The sequence below is a fragment of the Megascapheus bottae genome, chromosome 10, assembly GCF_031878675.1.
Source record: "Megascapheus bottae isolate mThoBot1 chromosome 10, mThoBot2.hap1, whole genome shotgun sequence".
NCBI lineage: Eukaryota > Metazoa > Chordata > Mammalia > Rodentia > Geomyidae > Megascapheus > Megascapheus bottae.
In genome coordinates this window covers 42,549,910-42,560,221 of record NC_143518.1, presented here as the reverse complement: position 1 = coordinate 42,560,221, position 10,312 = coordinate 42,549,910, and the positions used below count along the sequence as shown (strand labels likewise).

Here is a 10,312-nt window from a genome sequence, read left to right as displayed (position 1 = left end):
CTCAGATCTCAGCCTCCTGAGTAAACTAGAATGTCTTATGCTAGCTTCATATGGCACAAGCCACCTGTGCAGGGCCAGCATATTATTAATTTTACAAAGGGTGATGTTTTTGTGGCCACATTTGCACAAATGACTACAAGGTATCCCAAGCAACCTCACCCACTCTTGACCTCTCTTGTTTAAACAATTCTAACAGTTCTATTTTCATACTCGTAAGGAACCACTTCGGTCACCACTTCGGTCCATCGGCAGGCATTCCCCCCTTGTTATTGCAACCCTGTCCCACAGGTACTGACCCTCAAACAGTTACCTCTTTTATGGAGAAAACAAAAATATTTGAAAGCCTATCATTATTACAAAGAGACATTAAGTGGCACTGATTTGAGATATCTTCTTTTTTTATTGTAATTAATAAAAAGGTTACATGATATTTGCCAGAGAGAAGGTGCATTAATTCACATACATTGATACCCTTTCACATGTCTTGGTACCCATTACCCTCCCCCTACCCCCACCCCCCCCCCCCCCCGTCTTGGTTTGAGATATCATTCTTAAAAAGAAAATCTTCGACTGATGCTGTTCTTAGATAAGAGAGAACGCTGGGAAAGACATTATTCACCTTTCTAGCACGATAGATCTGTATTATTTTGAAATCATCATCTTTCCTAGGAGATTCCTAAGGTGCCAAGGTGGGGGGAGGAGCCTTACAAACCATTCCCCAGCTCTGGAATTTGTCTTCTCTTGTTGGGAGTGTAATTGTCAAACCGACCCCTGCCCGCACACGTTGCCAGGCCCGCGGTCCTCTTCTTGGAACACTAAGTGGGCTGACGGAAAACCGGGAGGCTGCGGATACCAACGAACCGGGAGCTCTCCACCTCTGCACGAGGCTCCCCTGCTCTTCAGTCTGGTTCCTTGCTGAGGGACCCTGACAGCTCCTGGCTAGTCTGGTGTCCCCCCAGCTGAAGTTCCAGTCCTTTCTCTTGTGCTCTGCGGGGAGGTATGGCCCCGGGCTCAGCCCAGGGTCCAGCACGCGAGCCAGGAGCCAGGAGCCTTAACGATCCACTGGGAGCTGGTAATAATCCGGTTATAGGAACTAATAGCCCAAAGAGTGGCCATTCACTAGAAACATCTGAAGAGTTGTGGAAGCACTGCAGGCCTTGCGAATTTGATACATTTGTGTATGTTTGATCACGCAGCCATTAATCAGAGGACTTCCTTATGCTCTGGCCCAAATCTCAAGGAAATAGTTACCTGTACAATACTTTCTTTTCGTTAGTTTACAAAGTAGAGGCGTAAGAGCGCAGCAGCGCCAATGAAAACAGTAAGAAAAGAGTATTGCATTGGCCGGGAATCGAACCCGGGTCTCCCGCGTGGGAGGCGAGAATTCTACCACTGAACCACCAATGCTTCTGTTGGTGAGCTGTCGAAAGAAGAGCTGGAATGACTGAAAACACATCCAAAAGGGAGAAAACTAGGTTTTTACTGGATTTGGTTAGTTCGCATTTATTTGGTGTGGTTTTTATAGTGTTGGCTAAAAAACCGAACACAGACATTAAAACCAAAGGTTTTTAATAAGGTACTTTTACTAGACAAAACTTTAAATATCAAAATACACGATTTGTCTGATCCAAACTTTTAATTCAGGAAAATGACCTTTTCAGGCTTCAAAACAGTTCCTTGAAGGAAAAAAAAAATCACAAAATCACCAAGCCCCTTGATTTTTGATCCTAAATCTTGAATTTCGAACTTCAAACAAGTGGTTCTGAGGAGGTCACCTTAACATATGGGCTAGAGAAGAAAAATTCTAGTCCAGAAAAGAAATAAGAAGCCGATGAAGAATTTAAATTTGAGGAAGAAGGAAACATATGAACAAGATCAAGACAGAAATAATAAATTTTGGTTGGTCATGTTAGTTCATTAGTAGATGGATGTATTATGTTCTGTTAAATATATATATACATATATAAAATTCCTAGCTACTATGCATTATCCTGACAATGAAAAAAGATTCCTATCTAAAAAATAACAGAGCATAAAAGGCCTGGAGGTGTGGCTCAAGCAGTAGAGCTTCTGCCTATCAAGCACAATGCCCTGAGTTGAACTTCCAGTCCTGAGACAGAGCTGTTGCTCTGGAACAGCTGGTGTTCTGAGGTCTCAAACCTCCCCTCTTCATGCATACTTGGTCTCTGATTCCTTGTGAAGCGTGTCTTTTATGTCCATAATAGACAGTGCTGCTTCCACGAACCTCACATGACGGTTGGGTCAATGACTTCTTGTCATACTAGCTATTGAAAATTCATATCACTTTTTGGACGATTCTGTTTTGTTTTGTTTTTTTTTTTAAATAATCATTTCTCCTAAAAAATAAATAAATAAAAACCCTATATTTTGAGCCTGAAGCAAGTGTCTCATGCTTTTCTAATCTATTGCTCAAGAGGCTGAGATCTGAAGACAGCCCAGATTGAGGCAGTCAGAACAGAAGAGTTCACTAGACTTCATCTCCAAAACAACCCTCACACACGGCTGCTGAGGCTGTGGAGTGAGTGGTAGAGAGCCACTTTAACAATGGGGGGTTCTTAAGTTCAAGTCCTGGTAGTAGTGGGGGAGGGGGTGAGTTTTGGTTTCAGGCAAAGGTCACCTTTGACCTGCCTTATGCAATTCTGCAAACCATCATTTTTCTTTCTCACCCCCACCCCCGACCCTTTTTTTTTTGATGGGTGGGGGAGTGGGGGGTGTCTGGTACTAGGGTTGGAACTCAGGTTTTTGTACTGTCACCTGGCCTTTTTGTTCAAGGCTAGAGCTCCACTTCCAGCTTTTTGCTGGTTAATTAGAGATAAGAGGAACCGTGAATAAGACTTTTATGCTCTGGCTTCAAAATGAGATTCTCAGATCTCAGCCTCTTCATCAGTAGCTAGGATTACAGGTGTGAGACAGTGCTTGGCTCTCATTTTTGTTAAACTTGTTTCTTCCAAGGGGCATTAAAGCAAGACTGAGATGGTTAAATCACTTATTTATATGTATTCTATTTCTATTTAATCTATATGTTTTCTATATGTTTCTGTTTCTATCTAATCTGTTTTCTATTAATCTATATGCTTTTTGTCTATCTTGGATTAAATTTTTCCATTAGATGTAAATAATGGAAATATTTTAACTATATATTTCAATTTAGTGGTAAGGTTTTCAAATACAAAGTTATTAAGTGAATATTTGTGTACAAGACACATGATTCCAGAAGCTTCCAAGAGGAATTAATAAGCCTCCCATTTCTGATTTGGAATGTAACTGTCATCTGGATATACAAGCCTGAGAGAAGAGAAAATGTTAATCCCTTATTGATTTGTTTCTATATCAATTATCAAGCATGGATTGATGGCGCCTGAATGTCCTTATAAATTAAGATACTAATGAAGAATTTTTCCTTGAAAAGAATAATGCTTAATATAATAATAATGCTTAATAATAATACTTAATAATATATATGTATATGTATGTATATATAATAGACTTTTAAAGAGGACACATGGTGGGATAGTCTATGTCCCATACAAGCAGGAAAGATAATATAGAAAAGGAGCCATTGAAGTAGGCTGCTGAATAAGATCATGAAGAAATATGAAAATACTTCAAAGAATTGCACAAGGAAACAGGAAATCATATGAGTAGATTACCCTACGTTACCTCATTTTCATTCTCATTATCTCCCCTTAATTTCCCCATTTCTCCCCCCTCCCCTCTTTTAAATGGGTTGTAGTGCTTGAACTGTGGGTACTGTCCCTGAGCTCTTCAGCTCAAGACTACCTTGAGCCAAGCCCCACTTCCCGTTTTCTAGAGGTTAATTGGAGATAAGAGTCTCAGGTCCTTTTTGTGCCCAGGCTGGCTTTGAACCTTGATCCTCAGATCTTAGCCTCCTGAGTAGCTAAGATTACAGGCGTGAGCCACTGTGCCCGGCTTTCCCATATCTCTTAAACAATCCACAGTTATTGTTTTCTTATGTTGGGAGGTTTGACATAATTGTTGAGGAATAAGGAGGAAGAGAATGATTTCTCCTTCAGTTACAATTCATCCCAGTGGTGATCCTTTGTGCTTAGAACTTTTTATCCTCTTACTGAGACTGCTGCTAATGAAAAGGGATTCATTCAAGCCTTTGACTCAGCTGTAGGCACAAACAACTGAGAAATTTGACACAGTCTGTTATAAGAGTTATCATCTTACATCAATTTTGTCACATCTTCCCGGAGTCAAGGGAGGAGAGGCCAAAGGACTCAATCTGCAATGATTTGAGCAGAAAAGCCAGCCAATCAGGGAATTTCAGCTATAAAAGAATGATGAAATAAGAATAGGGTGCTAAGTCTTGGCATCACAACCTTACAGGTAACAGAAAGGGGACCCAGCAATCAGGAAGCCACCCTCAGATACTCCAGATATTCCTAGCTAACCAAGGCCAATCTCCTAACAAGGAAGGGGGTCAAGATGGCAGAAATGGGCAGAAATGTTGGCATCTTGTCTTCCATGTGGCATGTCTATGTCATGTCACCTTTACTTATGACCATACCTTCCCTGAATTCCCTTGCCAGATGCGAGGACTGGGGCTGTTTAGCGGCCTTTAACTTTCTGGTAACATATTTGGTGTATTGGCTTGGAAGTTAGGGATTCGGTAAGTCTTTTTCTGACTGGACTCCTCCTCAGAGTAATACTAACTCTAGATCAAACAGGGTCTTTACTGAGTTCTACCTCAAGATCTTAAATAGTACTTAATGAAAAGAAATGTCATCTCCTGCCTCTTTGAGTACAAAAAGCCACTTTTTGTGTACAACATATACTTCTTATTGCTATTGAGTGCTAAGCCACTACAAAGATACAAATGGGGTTTTTTTTGTTGTTTTTTTTGTTTTTTTACTTTTTCCATATCCCTACTCCAAAAGACTAATCTTCTCCCAAGAATACCCAGCTTCGATTCAATTTCATCCTCATTCTCTTCTACATAATACAGTTGTTAACTGCTTGTGAAAATGATTGCTTAGAGAAGCATGCTCGGGTTGTTTAGCAGTAATTATGATTCTGTTAAGGCTTTAATTATGTATCTCCGTGCACAAAACTGGACTCAGAGCTAATTTGTGTCTTATTTACTCTGTGTACATGTGTATGTGTGTGTTTGTGCCACATCCTTTTTGACCGAGGTTAGTCACTTGATTTCTTTTAGCTTTATCTCTTGTGCAAAACTGAGATAATAGTAACATTCTTAATCCAGTAAATTGTTGGAATTTCCCAGCTTTGTTTGGATGAATGAATTGACTTTCTTTTCTGGTACTTTGTCTTTCCAGCAAATTTTATTTTCATTTCCTGCTTAGAATAAGCCTACAGGCTACTGGAGAAAGAGAAACCAAATTGCTTAGCAAGGAACAAGTTAGACTCTGTGTATCAACTTACCCACAGACTGCACACCCTACAATTAAAGTCACTATTTTCAAGGATTAGGACTTTCTTCTGCCCTTCCCCCAAGTACAATATTTTCATGAAAATAACCATCCCCCAGAAAGTCTTACTGAGTCCATAAATCCACATCTACTCCCTTTCAGGTCTGTAGGCAGAGAGCTTTTCTAAGTTTGGGAAAACCTCACATGACTCCATGAAGCAATAATGGTCACAAAGTGAAACTCACTCATTGCCCAGCTCTATGCTTAGAAGATGATAGATAGACAGATAGATAGATAGATAGATAGATATTCTTCAGTACCACCAAGTCCATGTCTAAAATATATATATATATAATAGAACATATTGAAATTAGAATTTTAAAGAGATTTCTTAGTAGAAAAATCTATGCCATAGTAACTTTAAAAATAAATTGATATTATCATCTAAATTTAAAGAGAAAAGGAGCCCAATAAAATTTAACATTCATTTAGGAGACTGAGAAATAAGCATTTTCTTGAAAAAAAAATCTATCTACAACCTGTATGAGAATAAGCACATAAGGATTAGAAAGATGAAATAAGGCTAAGTATTTGTAGGTAGTATGAGGGTCTACAAAGACACATAAAAGAATCTCTAATTAAATACATTATAAAATACTTTTTATTCTGAGTTTTGTTTTGTTTCTTGTTCTTTAATAAATTGAAAGTTTAGAGCAAATCTATGGTAATATTTTTCTAGTAACCTTCTCATTTTATGTCACATTTTGGTATTTCTTGTCATATTTCAAACTTGTTCATTATAGCTGTCACAGCAACCAGTCATCTATGATGTTTGATGTTACTATTGTTATTCTTTTGGGATCCATGAGCTACACTCATGTAGGTTGTTGCATGTACTTGGACTGCTATATCAGCTGGCTCTTTCCTCCTCTCTCTCCCTCTCTCTAATGAAAGGAAGATTCACAGGTCTGTCACTTTATATCAAAAGCTAGAAATGAGTAAGCTTAGTGAAGGAGGCATGCAGGAGGCCTGAAGCTTAAAGCTAAGCCACCTGCATCCGTATACCAAGCTGCAAAAACAAAGGAAAAGTTCTTGAAGGAAATTTATAGTGCTACTCCAGTAGACACTTCAATAGTGAAAGTGGAGGGGTGACTCAAGGGTAAAACACCAGCTGTATGCAGAAAACCAAGAGGAAGCTTCAAATCCCTAAGTTCAAGTCCCAGTACCATCACACACTCACACACACACACACACACACACATTGATGAGAAAACAAAACACCCCTATTGCTGGTGCAGAGAGTATTTTAGTGGTCTAGAGAGAATATCAAATCAGCAATAATGTTTCCTGAAGCCAAAGCTTAATCCAGAGCCAGGCCCCACTCATTTCAGTTCTATGAGAACTGTGAGAGGTGAGAAAGCTGTAGAAGAAAAGTTCGCAGCTAGCAGAGATTGGTTTAAGGGGAGAAAAGCCATCACACGAAAGAGAAGAGGAAGTAACAAACCCTGATACAAATCTACAGCTGATTATTGTTCATTGTCAATTATCATAGAGATAACAGTAGATCAGTAAACAACAGATTCCCAACAGAGGTAAAAACAGATTTACTCAGGATGCCATTTAGCACTTTGATAGCCAAAGCAAAGCTTCAAAGGACAGGCTGACTGTTCTTAGAGGCTAATGTACCTCATGGCTATAAACTGAAGCCAGTGTTCATGAACTATTCTGAAAATTCTAGTGCCCTTGAATTTATACTAAGTTTAGTCTGCTAGACTCTACACCAGCACCAATAAAGCCTGCATAATACATCTGTTTCCAGTGTGGTTTGCTGAAGATTGTAGCCCGATTGTTAATATCTGCTCTGAAACAAAGTTGTTGTTGTTTTTCCAAAATATTACACCTCTTGACAATGTACTTGGTCACCCCAGAGTTTGGATGGAGATGTGCAATGAGATTGATTTTGTCTTCAGGCTTACTAAACACAGCAGTCATTCCGTAGGTCATGAGTTAAGGAGTACTACTGACTTTCCAGTCCTATTAAGAAATACACTTTGTAAGGGTATATAACTGCTATAGAGAGCTATCCTAGTAAGTCTGAGCAAAGTATAACTTTCTGAAAAAAAAAAGGACTCATTGTTCTAAATACTATTAATAATACCAGTGTTCCGTGGAAGGAAGGAAAAATTTCAGCATGTATTGGAATTTAGACCAAGGTAATTCCAACCATAATAAATCATTTTTGAGAGGTTACAGTCTGAAGGAACTGCAAAAGCAAGAGAACTAGAATTAAAAGTAGAATCTGAAAATAAGATTGGTGGGTAGCTGTGGGTGCATACTGAGGCTTGAACTCAGGGCCTGGGTGCTGTCCCTTAGATTTTACACTCGAACGACACCTCCTTTTCTGGCTTTTCCTGGTCCATTTGAGATAAGAGTCTTTAAGATTTGTCAGCCTGAGCTGGCATCTTCAGATCTTAGCCTTTTGAATAGCTAGGATTACAGGCATGAGCCACTTGTACTCTGTTTCTTTCTGGTTATAGCAATAATATCTTCTGACAACTTTTCATTTTTATAACCATTTGTAGGAGCAGTTTACTTAATATACATTTTGAGGAACAAGTTGATGTTGGCTAAACTGTCCATGACTGCAGCTGATGACAATTTTGGTTGTGTCACTGAAATAACAGAAATGGTCACCTTGTGGTATAGATACAACCTTGATTATTTCTTGTTCTTTGGATACAAGATTGGCTTAATTATCCTCCAAAACTTGCCTTCTTATAGTACCCTCTATGGTTGCTTTAAGGAAATTCTGTATAGCATGTAAATAGCTACTTAGAGAGATACAGAATCAACATATACCACATCCTGGGAAGACTCATTTTCCTGCCATGGGCCCTCACGACTAAAATCTCTATTTTATGTAGAGATTCCTAATGCAATCGTCATAAATTTGAATTCATAATCCACAGAAGAAGTTTCAGTTTAGTTTTCAGAAGGTTGTCTTGGAAGCATTTAATTATATTTGCCACATCTGTGGTGGTATAGGACAGCCTGGTGAAGTCAGAAGACACAGTGGGGACACTGAGATGTCTGAGACCACTTCTTGGCTCCCCACTCACAGGCATCAAGCTGATAATTTCTTACTGCGCGTGTGTGAGTTGAGTTGTGGAAACCAGAAAGGGAAAGTGTTTCTTACAATCTGGACATTCATATGGCTGTCTCCACTGTACATTTTTACGTGCTCATTTAGGTGGTGTTTGTATCTTGACAACTTTTCCTCCTCAGTTCACATGACGATTAGCTGGCCACAGGCCTTTGATCTCTTCTTGTCATTCGCCATATCATGTGACATTCAAGTTGGGCTCTGGGTGCAAAGAGTTCCATTTTCATCATGGCCAGTGGCTTCTGGTGTGTCTTGACTCTGGTCCCTTGTCAGGTGACTCAGGCTAAATGACAGCACTGTCTTGTTTCAGGAATTCTTGAAGGTTAGGATCATGGTTTTGCTCATTTTCTGCATCTGAATCACATCCACCATCTTTTCCTGGGCTTCTGGCGTCCCCTTCCTGAGCTTTAGGCCCCAGGAGCCTTTGATTCATCTTCACACTCACTTTTCTTTAGCTGCCTCCTGGTAGTGCTGTCTGGTCTGAGGGCAGGCCATCTTCTGACACACGGCCTCTGTGATACCTTCAGCAGTATAGGCTTTGTCTTCATCATATGAATCGGAATTTGTTTCTATGACAGTATTTTAATTTCTAACCTTCCTGCACTGTGTGTTTACCTGGGGTCATCCGCCATGATTCTCTCTGTGTTCCCCCTGCACCTCTCCATTTCTCTGCGTTCACTCATTCAGCTGCTGGTCTTCTCTTAGATTTCATCGAGCTCTTAAAGAATTGCTCTTTTGAATTCTTTAGCATTTTATCCATCTTTTGAATCTTTACTGTGGATTATGTACTTTACCAGGTGACATGTTTTGGTCCCCCTTCCCCCCCCACCCCACCCGTGGGGCTTGAACTCTGAGCCTGGGCACTGTCCCTGAGTTCTTCAGCTCAAGGCTACTGCTCCCCCGCCCTGGAGCCACCATGTCATTTCTGGTTTTCTGGTGGTTAATTGGAGATAAGAGTCTCTCGGATTTTCATGCCTGCGCTGGCCTTCAAAGGCGATCCTCAGATCTCAGCCTCCTGAGTAGCTAGGATAACAGGTGTGAGGCATTGACACCCAGCCTTGTTTTTGCTTTTTATATTCCTTGTACTGATACTTCCACAGTGACTTCTTTGTTGTGATTTGTGAGTTTAGGTACTACCCATACTGCTCTTAGAGTCACAGTGACCCAGCATCTCTGGCAAGTGTTATATAACTGAGGACAATTGTGTTTCAGGCAGCTGTAGTATAGGCAGCAGCATAAATGGGCCATGCCCTCTGTACTACCTGCTGCTGAGGCAGGGCCCGTTCCCTGTCTGGAGTGGGCATTTCCACAGGCACTCTTGATAGTAACTCTGTAATTGAAGATTTTGATGCTGGTTTTTACTAAAATCGGAAGGTTGATCTTCCTGTAGTCCTCTCCCGCCTCGCCACACCCCGAGGAGCAGAGGCTGGCTTGTGTTGAAAGTATCCCTTCATAATCAGCCTAAAAGCTGATAAGTCTTCTGGATCAAATGACCAAACATTAGCTAAGCCTTGAGCTCAGTATAAAAACGGAATATTTCCATGTTCAGATGGCTCATGCCTATAATCCTAGCTACTGATCTCAGGATCACGAGTCAAAGCTAGCCTGGATAGGAAAATCTAAGAGACTCTTAACTCCAGTAAATCACCAAAACACTGGAAGTGGAACTGTGGTTCAAGTGGTAGAGGGCCAGTCTTGAGAAAAAAAAAAATGAATTCTCAGTGATAGTACC

The 10,312-nt window shown here is 40.3% G+C and overlaps 1 non-coding gene across 1 annotated transcript; it reads right to left on the bottom strand.

Moving 5' to 3' along the window:
* Window positions 1–1,336: 1,336 nt before the first annotated feature.
* On the bottom strand, window positions 1,337–1,407 carry Trnag-ccc (transfer RNA glycine (anticodon CCC)). The gene has a single exon. It is a non-coding gene; the product is annotated as a tRNA-Gly (tRNA).
* Between the last annotated feature and the right edge of the window lie 8,905 nt (window positions 1,408–10,312).